Source organism: Lactuca serriola, chromosome 4 (assembly GCF_051521515.1).
Source record: "Lactuca serriola cultivar US96UC23 chromosome 4, Lser_US96UC23_V15, whole genome shotgun sequence".
NCBI lineage: Eukaryota > Viridiplantae > Streptophyta > Magnoliopsida > Asterales > Asteraceae > Lactuca > Lactuca serriola.
The window spans coordinates 56334233-56347394 of record NC_136411.1 but is presented as its reverse complement, the minus strand read 5'-3'; the positions used below and the strand labels follow the sequence as shown (position 1 = coordinate 56347394).

The window sequence follows — 13162 nt, the reverse complement described above, 5'->3', positions numbered from 1 at the left end:
CTACTAATGGTAATACGACTTGCTCTTATACATATATATAAATATTATTAACTTATAATATTATAAATTATAAGGGTTGAATTTTAACTTTTAAAATTCTAAGGGATTAACTTGGAATTAAATTATTCATGGGAAAACTTTACAAATTCCAAAACTTGGGGACAAGTTACAAAAACACATTTTATGAACTACCTCTAGATTAACTAGGATTGAAAACAACTAAAACACAACTTTTTTTTTTCCATTAATCTAAACTAACTCATAAATCAAGGAAACATGAACTTGTTGTAATCCATAACTTATGGAGTTAAATGCTTGTTTTATGATGAAACTTTTCATGTTCCATAACTTAAGAATAAATTATGGAATTTTTTTAAAACATTAACACCAATTTTTGTAACTCCATAAAAACTTTGAATCAAATTTTTTTAAAAACCTTTTCATATCCATAACTTATGGAGGTTTCAAAAATAAAAAAAATAAAAAAAAAAATAAAAAAAAAAACTCTTTAGATCAAACTTTTAAAATAATAAAATAATCATATCATTTTATCTTTTACTATATTTGACCTAATTCAACTCGTATAACAAATGATTCAAATTTTACAAATAATTAGTTTTTCACAAAAAAAAGTAATTATCTTAAAATTTGACAAACGTCATGTTTTTTTCCTTTTTTTTCAACTTTGAAAATAAAACATTTGCATCAATATAACAGAAAACAACTCATGACTCTGATACCACTATTGGGTTTTGAGCATTCTAACACTCCTAAGTGTACATGCAACCCTAAATACCTTGGATCTATGTTTTCTCTATTATACATACAAATATGAATATCCAAGGTATTATCCTAACTAGCATACCAAAACATTGATACTAGGGTAATAAAACAGATAGAATACATACCTTGTTGTTGTTGTTGCTTGACTCCATGAAGCTTGAGTGCCTAGTGCCCCAAGTGTGACACCTCAAATGGTTCACACAACACCATGAACACTTGGACTAACCTTGAGAATAAGGATACTTTGGTTCTCTCTAGTGAAATTGGCCTTGCCCTTTTTGTGTACACACACTAGTGCCAATTTCACCAACCAAGGACATCTTTATATAGTGTGAAGATTAGGGTTAAACCCTAATACCCATGACCTTTCATTTCATATGATCCATGGGTTAAACACTCCATGGACTATCCATTAAAGCTTAGCCCAACCTAAATGAACTTGGCTCATCACACACATATATCTAAGAGTCCATATTTAATTAGTTCCTTTTGATCACTTAATTATCTACAAATTAATTCTTGATCAATACTAATTAAATAATATGATTATATCTTAATATATTAGAACTTATAATATATTAATATAAATCACTAGTATCCTTTTTTCCTCATCTTGTCAATCCAATTGTCTCGATGCCATGCAACCCAAATGGACCATGCCAGATCGGGTCAAGTCTTACCAATTATAGTAATGGACTTAGAAATTAATCCAACACATGTTTCATGGATTATAATTATTATCTCCGTCTATCTGTTGTTTCCCGATTTTCGATTTATGATGACCGACTAATTAAACAAATCAAATCAGTCCAGGGTTGGCCAAGCACTTAGGTTTGTCATTACTAAATCATCGAGGGGCCCACATATATCGCTATTATCCCTCTAAGGGTAAAAGGAATGGATAAACTTCGACTCAAATGCTTGCTTGTACTTGCTCATCAAATCACACACAACAATATGTTTTATAACACCCAGTTACTGGTGCGTTTACATATGTCAATGTGCAACCGACTTGTAAATTACAACTCACATGTCTCCATTTCAAGAATATAATATATTATTGTCTCACAGTCACTCATGATAAAATCCATGAAGTGATTCAGATGAGCGTTGGTTGAATCCAATACTCGAATCTTATTCCAGGAGTACTCATGAATACTGTAGCAAACTTGTGCTATGTCTAAAACACCTAGACAAACTACAGACCCATTCATGACATTCTTGCCTCAATACCTACTTCCAAAGTATGATTGACTGTGGATGGTTTGAATAACCTTGTTATTCGGGAATTCAAAACATGCAAAGTGAAACACAAGAATAATACTAAAACTATATGGCCCTAAAACTTTTGAGTGTCATATTGATTACTCATTATTCATTGTATAATGTTTCGTATAATCAACTTAATACTTGAATTAAAACAATAGTTGTCCCATGCTCCAAGCATGCACGCTATGTTTATCTATGATCCTTATTTTGTGAAATAGATCAATTGACAACGTTTCAGTGATGTTCATTTCACAATTCCAAATCCTTACCGTAAATGTAAGAACATCAAATTTTTACCATTTACTATAATTTGTTAAATTCTAAACTTATATGCAATGACCCTCTTGTAATGACTATGCACAAAAGTCACCACTACAAGAAAAAAGTCCCTTTTACGAGACGCAAACCACACACTCATTGATTTATGTTACGCAAAAGAGAGTGACATTAAAAGAGTGTCATCTCTTCAAAAAATTTAAGGATTTACGTCATGCATTATTGTGCGCCCTTAAATTAGTGTCTCATGTAAAAAAACTTAAAAACACTTCAATCAATATCTCCCTTCGTTCTCTTATTCCCTTCTCTCTGCAAACCCTAATCACAAAACCATCTCTGCATTGTTCTAGAATTTTTTTCTTAAAAACTCGTGTTCATTCCTGAAGATCACAAAATGGAGACCAGCAACTAGGGCTTGTGTACGTGCTCCCAAAGACGAACGTCGCAGAGCTAGCATTTGGGGTTCTGTGACTCCTAATGCTTACAACCAGAGATATAATGTTCCTCATCCTCTCCTCTTCCCATCTACCCTACTTTCCGACCTTGGCTCACCTCTCTCTTTCTCTCTCTTCTATCACCCACCACAAATGGCTCTTTGAACACTAGTCAACTTGCAAACCCTATCGATCGAAAAAGGGGCAAAAAGGATAGAATAGAAAAAACCCTAATAATTCACCAGATGTGCTGTTTTTTCCCCAACTTTTTGTCGCTTTTCCATGAAGTCGTTGAAGCCCTATCTACTTCAGGCTTCGAATTCTGCAATTGCATTTGGGCAACTACTATACCGATTTGGAATTTGATGAGGCTGAAGATGTAATCTTTTCTGTTATTGGTCCACGGGGTGTATATCTCACTGGGTACTATGTTGGCCACAGCCGACAATCAATTGTGCAAGATGATGCGTATCCTTTGTTCATTGCATTTTTTCTTCACCCCTTATAGAAAGACGAGGTAATGCTTTTTTTCCTTTACTATGATGGCAAAGAGAATCATATGGAGAGGACATTGCAAATTCTGAGACATAGGAATCTGATCATTCTAGTGATGAGGATGAATATGAGGGCAGCTTCATCAATGATGATGAACCTGAAGCTCTTACACCTTCTCCTATCTCAAGTGACAGAGGTTTTATAAATTCATACATTTGTTACTTCAAGAAAATGATTCATGATGTTCTTTTTCATTCAGATGAATTTGATTTTCAATGAGCAGATGATGATGATGATGATGGAGAATATTTGGAGAAGAAGAAAAGAGATGTGAAAGGCGGGCGTAGAAGACTCAAAAAGAAGTGTCAGTTTTTTTGAATCCGATGATGAAATGGTGTTCGTTGAGATTGATGATAAAAACTCTTCTCCAGTTGCATCCATACGAAATATCAATAAATCAGAGATGCAGGAAAGAAAATCAAGAAAGAAACAACAGACAAAGAGACAAAAAAACAATGATGATGTGTTTGTGGATTCTTAGGTTCTCGATTCAAATGATGTTGTTAATGCACACTTTGTAAATGGCAAACCAGAAGGGTGAGCAGCTAACTAGTTTTCTCCAAAAAAAAGTTATCTTATTTATCTCTTAATAAAAATATTTTGCAAACAGGAAGGGGGCTGAAGTGGTGCCTGAAAGTAAATTAAAACCTAAAAAGAAAAAAACGGGGGTCCTCTAAAGAGAAAGAATTGCTTCAATTTGCTCAAGATGTAATTGTTGGGCTGAAATTAAATGTGGACATATTGAGGTTGGTAAGGAATTAGTTTCATGTTGCTCACATGTATTCGGTTTCAAACTCCCTCACATACCTTTAGGAACAAGCTTTAGTGCATACATTATACTCTGGGAATCATAGAGAGCGAAATTTTGTGTTTTATTGTATGAAACATGTCCAAACAGAGTGCATGATTGTAGGTAATTGAATATACTGGTGAAATTGTTATATCTTTGCCTTTAAAAAACAACCACACAAATCATGAGATATGGTAAAATCCTCACCTTTTCATTTCAAATCCTTGCATTCATTTGTGTATTTGTTAGAAGACTTAAACAATAAACATCTCAATTATTATATTGCAGGTAATTGAATATACTGGTGAAATTGTTAGACCTCTAATAGGTGACAGAAGAGAACACTTAATATACTACTCTTTGGTGGTAAGTACATTTATTATTTATTGTTAACATAAACATGTATTGTGATATGAATTTGCACTTTGCAATGCAGGATGCAGGGAGCATAAGTCTCATGGGTTTGAAAGAGGCTTCTTCTGGTAATGACAAATTTACCCTTGGTCTTACCATGTTTTGGAGTTGCAACTCCATGTGTAAATGTTGTGAAAGAAAGATTGAATAAGGAAGGTTACTAATTGTTCAGTGCTGCTATTGGGATTCAGGGCGTCCTTTTGATCTGAGAAGAGAATCTGATGTGGTGTCTCCTGATGCAACACTGCAGGTTATACTTTTTGAAAGCCCTGATAAGAACAGATGGGCCTGCTGTCTTAGTGAGCTTGTCAAATATGGCGCGGTGCTCTGTCCTCAGTCTGTTCAAGATGCAAAGTAATCAAAATTCTCTACCTTTTTTTCATTTCTTTAATTAAATTGTTTTATGGAAATTTTTCATAAAAGTTTTCAACCTTTAATTTAAAACCTTCTATATCATCATTAACGTCCATAAATTATTTAAAACCTTCTATATCACCATAGTTGGTAGGGATGATACAGTTACATTAACTTACATCTCAAGTTTATTAGATTAACTTTGTAATAATCTGTAGTTGCCATGCGGAATTGGATTCCAATTCCTGCCAAATCCCATGGAGGGTCATTATGAAGTTGTGATATATGAGGGTGCATAAACCTGTCCATGTCAGTTATAATCTCATCTTGGTCTAAATTTTCTTGTCATTTACTATTATATTCTTGCAGTTGAAAGCTTCAGACCTAGAAGATGATAAACTTCATGATGATATTAAATCTGCAGAAAAGCATACAACTCTTCATTCAAACCTATCAGAACATACAAGTGATTTTGATGGGGAATCTATGTTGTTCTTGCAGCGATTTTTTCGCACAAGAGTGAAACCTATAGTATCCACAGGCCCCTTGAAGCTTGATCTTGCTCTTGGAATTAGAGGACTACCAAAGGTAATTAGTATCTTCTTATATAATTAATCATTGTGAAACCTAGAATAATAACAACAAATGTTGAGGTTTATGGACAAGAGGTATCAGGCAAGACAAAACTTGCTTTGAATGTAATCAAGGAAGCTCAAAATCTTAGAGGTGTGTTCCAATGTTCTTTAATTCCACATATAAACAATGCCAACACTTCACTTCATAAGAAACTCAAACAACCTCACATTCACCAGTAGCAATGCAGTCAACCTTTTGAGGACACTTCCCCTTAACCTCATTTTGAGCATATTCAACCCTTTGCTTACAGGATCTGGTAATCATTCTAGAAGTTATCCGTTGCTCTGTTAAATCCTTCATGTTTTTCTTACGCTTCCTGGTTACTTGCCCACTAATTTGGGAGAAATAGTTAGATGAACTATAGCCAGAATTCCCACCTATCAAAAAAGCATCACAGAACATTGTGTTCCTTCCACTTGCTTCCACAGAAGCACTAACACAGTTTTTCCGTTCAGAAACTTCTAGCTTATCTGTAGCAGACCTATACAGAGTTTCGGCCTTTGATAATCCCATTCTGCCCAACAGTTCATCACCGGAAGTGCTATAGAAACGGCTTTGGAATAGATCACCAAGTTGCTGTTCAACCATAACCTCCAAAACCAATCTGCACTACAAGCAACAAATGAGACTGCAGCTATCAGCCAACATATGCTTGGCAATTTATAGTTCCCTTTCAGCTAAATCCCAAAGTTTTTGCTCACAATAAAGTTTTCCTAAAGAAATAAACACAAAATGATATTATTAATTGGATGCCTATTGATGCCAGTTTGCCACCATATACAACTCACAGGGACTAAATAGTTCATTCATATGCAAATGACAGACATGTTCTATCTCAAACACAGTTATAAGGTTGTTTAGCATTTAGGGTACAAGTAGCCAAAAAAATACTCATGTAGTACAAATACGATATATATATATATATATATATATATATATATATATATATATATATATATATATATACAAGGCACTTGTACGTGTCCTATCCATATGCTTTGTAAGTGACCTTACAGAGTGAATAACAAGCAAAATGTAGCTTTAACAGATATAAGAGAAAACAAAAGTATAAAAGTGCATACCTAAAGCACAAGAGAATCCAACTACAAAGATGGGAAAATATTGGAAAAAAGAGATGTCTTTTCCCCACAATAAAAGAGTTGTGGCATCCGATCCGTTTCCAACAATTTATTGAATGGTTCCGACCTTAATTACATTATATTACCCACACATGTAACAAATTTTTTAACCAAAAAAAAGTGTGTGTGAGCTTAATGTGTAACAAGAGTTTGAAAATTATACCTGAAGAGTGCTTTCAAGATAAACTTTAAGTACATTCCATGGAGTTAAATACAGTCCTCAAAATCACCTAAACCCTCATTACAAGGCCAAGCTGTTGTAGCCAGTGCATAATGCATGGGGAAAGTCTCAAGGCCATATATTTGTTTCTGAATGGTTTCTGTAGTGGCATCAACAATCTTAGAGGTGTTTCACATTTCATGCTGATTAGAAGTTATTTTTGGTAGGTTATTGTGCTTACTTGGATGTGGAGAATGCACTGGACCCACTGCTGCTCGAAACAGTTGGTGTAAATACCAAAAGTCTTCTCATCTCACAGCCAAATTCTACTGAAAATTTGCTGAGTATTGTTGACACTTTCACACAGAGTGGAGCAGTTGATGTGATTGTTATCGACAATGTAAGGAAAAATCTTTGCAAAAGACATGAATGCCCTCTTCTCTTCTTCATCAAACTCACCCCTACAAATCTTTTGTCCAATTTTGTCTTGGTTTTCTAATTCATTGACTTTATTTTTATAGGTTGCTGCACTCATCCCACAACGTGAAATTACAGGTGTAATAAGTGACAATATCATTGAGACACAATCATGAATAATGACACGAGCACTTCGCAAGATTCATTATTCTTTATGTCGTTTAGATACTCTTATTATATTTATAAATCAGGTTAGTATATTATATATAGTTATAAAATTAGTTTAAATAGTTTTAAATATGTCATAGCCAATTGTTACTCTTGTTTTCAGGTGAGATCAAATTTGAGATCACGGCAATAGGGACTTAAAGTAAATGAGGTGACATGTGGTGGAAACTCCTTGCCATTTTATTCAGCTGTACGAATGAGAATTGCTAGAAAAGGATTCTCAAGCCATAGGAAAAGGTTTAAAATAATAATAATTGTTTTATTATAATGATAATGATAATAATAAAAGGAAATTTGTCTATTTTCAGGTTACTGGTCTTGGTATATGTTTGAAGGTGGTAAAGAATAAGCTAGCACCTGCTATGAAAAAGGCAGAGCTGGAGATTGAGTTTGGAAGAGGCATATCTCGTGCATCTGAGGTGCTACAATATTTGGGGTGTATTAAAGAAGGAAATAGTTAGTTCATAGATGGAGAAGTTGTAAATGGTAAGATACAAGCTGAAACTTATTTGATTCAGAATACAATAATTTGTGATAAGTTGGTAATGACTCTACGAAGACACTTGTTTCGTATTGAACAAGATTCTGAATCATGATACAAATGCTTCAAAAAGATTGAGGAAAAAATAAGTTGCAATTTGTTTGACATGCATTGGATTAGGGTATTGTTTATTCTGGGAACATTTCAATCATTTAGTTATTGTTGGCAAACTACTAGTAAGATGTATTTATTGTATGTTAACTTTTAAGTAATATATTTTCCAAGTTTGTGTAGTTACTATTAGTCTTTGTTGATTTTTAACTAAAATATATTGCAAATAATTTAGAGTAGTTCAAGTGGTAATCCAGAGTGACTCTACTCATTATCTTGCATATGCTCTCACACCTTCTCATCCTTCAGGTGGATTTTTTTTTCAGCTGTGCATTTTGATTTAAGGGTTTATGTCACATTTGATATTTTACCAATTAAGTTTTTATGTAGGGAGTAGAAAAAGGGGAACTTTTCTCCTTTAAAATTACCCATGGTAAGTTTTTAAGTACTTTTAATCAATATTTTATGTCCATAAAATCAACATATTGACCACACTTGTTGTATCTGAATAAGGTTCTAGCCGAAGAAGCATATGAAGGACTTTCTATTTTTGATAAACTGAAATTAGCTCATTACTAAATAATCTTCAGTTTACTCAGTGCATATTATAACTTTATAAGTTGCTTGTATATGAGGATCTCGTCTTTTTGTAATATTTACATAATCCTAGGTAGATTCCTTAAAGAACAAGCAACATTTATATTTTCTGATGATCTAAAAGTAACAACTTCTCAATCAATAGCTACAATTTCAAACTTCAATGAACTTGGTGTCCCTATTGCCGATTTGGAGTTTCTTGACCTTGGCATTGGCGAACAAGAGGTAATTAAGCTAGCTTTGGCCAATTAATTTAATTTAAATACTTTGCATGACACTCATTGGTTTACTTTTATGATTTGAGCATCTAGACACTCCTGTAAATTCAAAAGGAAGATGGCACAGGCAAGGAGTATCCTTTGGAAGCTGTCCTTGAGGCCACCAAAAATAATTTGATTCAAGGTAGTACAAAACTCTTATTGGTAGATCATTTTGATTCCACTCTCGTACATACCATGTGTATTATTAATTAGTTGATATTGATATTGTACAACTGACATGATTATTATGTAGGATTACCGTGTTTATGCAGATTTTACGACACGTCATTGCGCATCATTTTTTTATAACATTTACTCCCTTTTGGAATAATTATTTGTATTTGACATATTAGTGAAATGAATTATGTTTGTTATTTATGGTATTTTATTTTGTATTATGAGATTTTTAATGTATTATTTAATTTGAAAATTAGCAAATCTATAAATATTTTTTTTTAAACATTTAAAATTATGATACACAAAAATGTGTGTCATCTTCATTTATGACATGACCTTTCTTGACAGGGGCTTTCTTGATACGCATTGCGTGTCATTAACATGTGCGTCGTAAGGTTATGACACACGAATGCGTGTCGTCTTCCTTTATGACAGGGCCTTCCTTGATACGCATTGTGTGTCGTAAACGCGCGTCGTAATTGCGCGTCGTAAATGAGCGTCGTAAATGCGCGTCGTCTATAGACGACGCGCAAAAGTGTATCGTCTTTCTTTATGACAGGGCCTTCCTTTACGCGCATTTGCGCGTCGTCTGAGCCTTTTACGACACGCAATGAGCGTCGTAAAAGGCTGTTTTTCTAGTAGTGCACAGAGACTTGGCAACAAACATTACAAAGTATTCCAATGGAGAGCAATTCCATGGAAATGAAGTCTCATATTCAAAGTACATTCCTTTGAACATCCTTCTTGCATTAACTTTCCTAATCCTACACAGATTTAAAGAATTACTTCCACTTATGGAAACACAGATTTGGCGAACCTTAGATTGTCCTTAACAGTGGTTAACCACCTTAGTCGTATCCGGTTCTAGTCCTTTTTCCCTCTTAATGCCCTAGGCATTTGGAAAATTTAGAACGGATGAATATCATAGCACATGTAATCAATCCTATACCCGAAGCATATTGGACACGATTCATTAAGACATGATACTTGACTAGTCTTTTGCTACAATATTTATATTTGCCATGTTCTCATAATTCGAATTACGAAGAGGGATGCCGTAATCATAATCCAATTTTGAGAACGCAGTTAACATTTCCATATAGATAATTTTCTTATGTTAAACCATTCCAACATAACATTCATATATATTTGACTAAATTTGATTAAAAACTCAACCTAAGCTTTTAGATTTTGAAATGAAGTATAATTTCCTCTCCCTTAATTATAGCAAAACAACTTTTCAAACCCTACAACTTTGCGATTTGAAACCTATTTTTTTTCTATAATTAACATTGCTAACTTGAAACACTTTCCATAATAATTATGCTCCCACTAGCATAATAATTATTATCTTACAAGCATAACACCTATGCTCCCACTAGCTTTGACATGTATTCAGAAATCAGTTGTACTTCTAGAAATCAATACTTATTGACTTCCTTTCCAAGGTTTAGATTTCTGATAGGAGATGCTTCGATAAGACTTTATCTAGGCTTCTCCAACTCAAACACCTTTCCTTAGATAGCTCACATGTGTGTCTAAACAATTTTAGAACTTACAACAACAAGTCTCAAATGTTTAGACCTTTGCCATTTCTCACAATTCAAACTATGAAGAGGGATGCCATAATCATAATCGAATTTGAGAATGCAAATATCACAATTGCTCTCTCCTTAAAATCTACTTAGAGAAAGCGTTTCCTCACATTCATTTTCATGAGTTAGAGAGAAACCTTATTACACTTAGATTTTATGGTGTATGTGTTCATATCCATGTGAATTTTTCATAACCATAATCACAAGACAAGGTTAGTGACAAATCCAAACCCATATGGACTGAACTTGTTTAATCTTAAATTCTTGTCAGTTGGCAGCACAAGGGCCTTCCATTGCTTCCAGGTTGTTATGCAAACAATTGAGAACTCGTAGAACTCACATGCATAGTCAACTTTAAATGTATTGGCCACAGAAACAAGAATATGTCAACACGATAGGTTACAAACCTCAAGTCGTGTGCTATTGTTTAATAATAGGTTTGCTCTTGATTAGTTCTTGAAACTTTCAAGATCTTTAAAACTCCTGCTTACCTCTTGACATATAAGACTCTCTTGTCAAGAACCATTCCTTGACAAAAAAATATTCAAGAGTTAGTGTGGATTCTAATCAAGACTAACACTTCACATAATTGGACTTAGTTGGTCTTTGTTTTTTCCAAAACATAACAACTTACCAATTTCTAATGTATAAGAGTAGAAAACATTTTACTTTACATTTTATAAGTGTTATAAACCTTTCTTAAGATTATGTGTCACAACTAGCATTTTAGCTAGGAAATTCTATTCTTGTGTAACCATTCAACTATTGTAAAACATATACTCTAAGTAAATCTCACTCAATGCTCATTTAGATTCACCATTCATGTCCATCAAAGAGTCTGAAGCCCTAAGAATCATGGCTTAAGTCCATATTGGACTAGGATTTCCTTATTGGGCCTAATGTACCATTAAGCATCCAATTCAACCATGTTGGGCTTGGAAACCCTATTTGGATTCTAATTGGACCCATTTCCATAAAACTTAGCATTTTGGGTCCAAAATAAATTAGTTTACCCTTAATGGGCCTTAGTGGGCCATTAATGAATTATTTTGCCCTAATGGGCCATAAACTCCTTTTTTCTTTCAAAATGGGCCGTGAGCTATCTAATGAGCCCATTGGGCCGAAAAGTAATCATTGGGCATCATGATTTTGAGTAAAGGTAAGTCAAGGCCCAAACGACTCCACCCTTTCTCCTAGCCCAAAAACCCACGGCCCAACACCATATATAAAAAATGAAAAATGAAATGGAAGGGGGGAGTTGACTTTGGAGGTGCCACCTCCATATTACTCACCATGTAAAAAGGCAAGCTATCTCATATTTTCATGCAAAGTCACCTCATCCTTCTATCCCCTCTCTTCTTCTACTCGTGGCCGAAGGTAACCACACACACACACATACACTACATGAAACTCTCTTAAACACTCTCAAAGACTCTTCTCCTTTCTCCAAGATCTCGAAAATTAGCTATAGCTCTAAGGATCTTCATCAAGTCATTCCAATCTTTGGTAATTTTTTGTCAAACACAAGTATCTTCTTCCATATTAATATGAAAAACTCCTTCTTACATAGTTTTATTCCATGATCACACCTTAGAAGCTTCATAAGCTCGAGATCCACTTCAAGGTGTTGCAAGGACCAAAAATCCTTTCCATTCTCTCTTCAAAACCGAAACATCAAGCAAAGGTGAGTTCATACCCCCTTGTTTTTGGTTTTTACATGATTTTTTTGGGGAGAATGCAAGTAAAATGTGTAGATCCATGTGTAATATGCATGTCTTGCGTGATTTCTTATTCTATGTTGTAAAAATATGTTAGATCTTGGCAAATCACGACTTCTTAAGTAACATAGAGTTAATATCCATGAACTAAGACACCTTATACATCAAACTATCAAGTTAAAAAGTGTTATATGTTTAAGATACAAAAATTTAAGGCAAAAACTTGGTTAAGGGTCAGAATTTGTCAAGAAAACAAAAGATAAGGGTAAAAAGCGATATTTATTTTTTATAGGGACCAAACAGGTCCTACATGTATAAAATGGGATTTTTATGATAAACATACCTTAAAAAGGGCCAAAAGTGGAAATTTGAGCTTAATGGGCCAAACTTTTGGGCATCACGGTTTTGGGCCCAAACTTGTGAAAAAAATGAAGTTTTTGGGATTAAAAATGTTATTTGAGTAAAATTTGGGTTATAAATGTAAATAAACCAAATTTAGGGGTAAAAATAACATTTATTTTCAAATTGAACAAAAAATGTAACTTTTACCAAAATAGTGTAAATTTTTACAAACAAAGGGCTGAAAATGCCCTTTTCTGCAAAACTATGTCTTAAATGTCAAAATATATATTTTTGGACTAAAGCTGTGATTTTCTAAACATTTGGGACAAAATTTCGAATTTTTACAAATTATGGACTAAAGTGTCGTTTTTAGAAAACTTTGGGCCTTAATTGAAAATTTGAGGCTTTTGACCAAAAATGTTGTTT

General features: G+C 33.8%; 1 pseudogene; it reads left to right on the top strand.

Moving 5' to 3' along the window:
• The first annotated feature begins 3648 nt into the window (after positions 1–3648).
• LOC145098397 (DNA repair protein recA homolog 2, mitochondrial-like) lies at positions 3649–8051 on the top strand (annotated as a pseudogene).
• The last annotated feature ends 5111 nt before the right edge of the window (positions 8052–13162 follow it).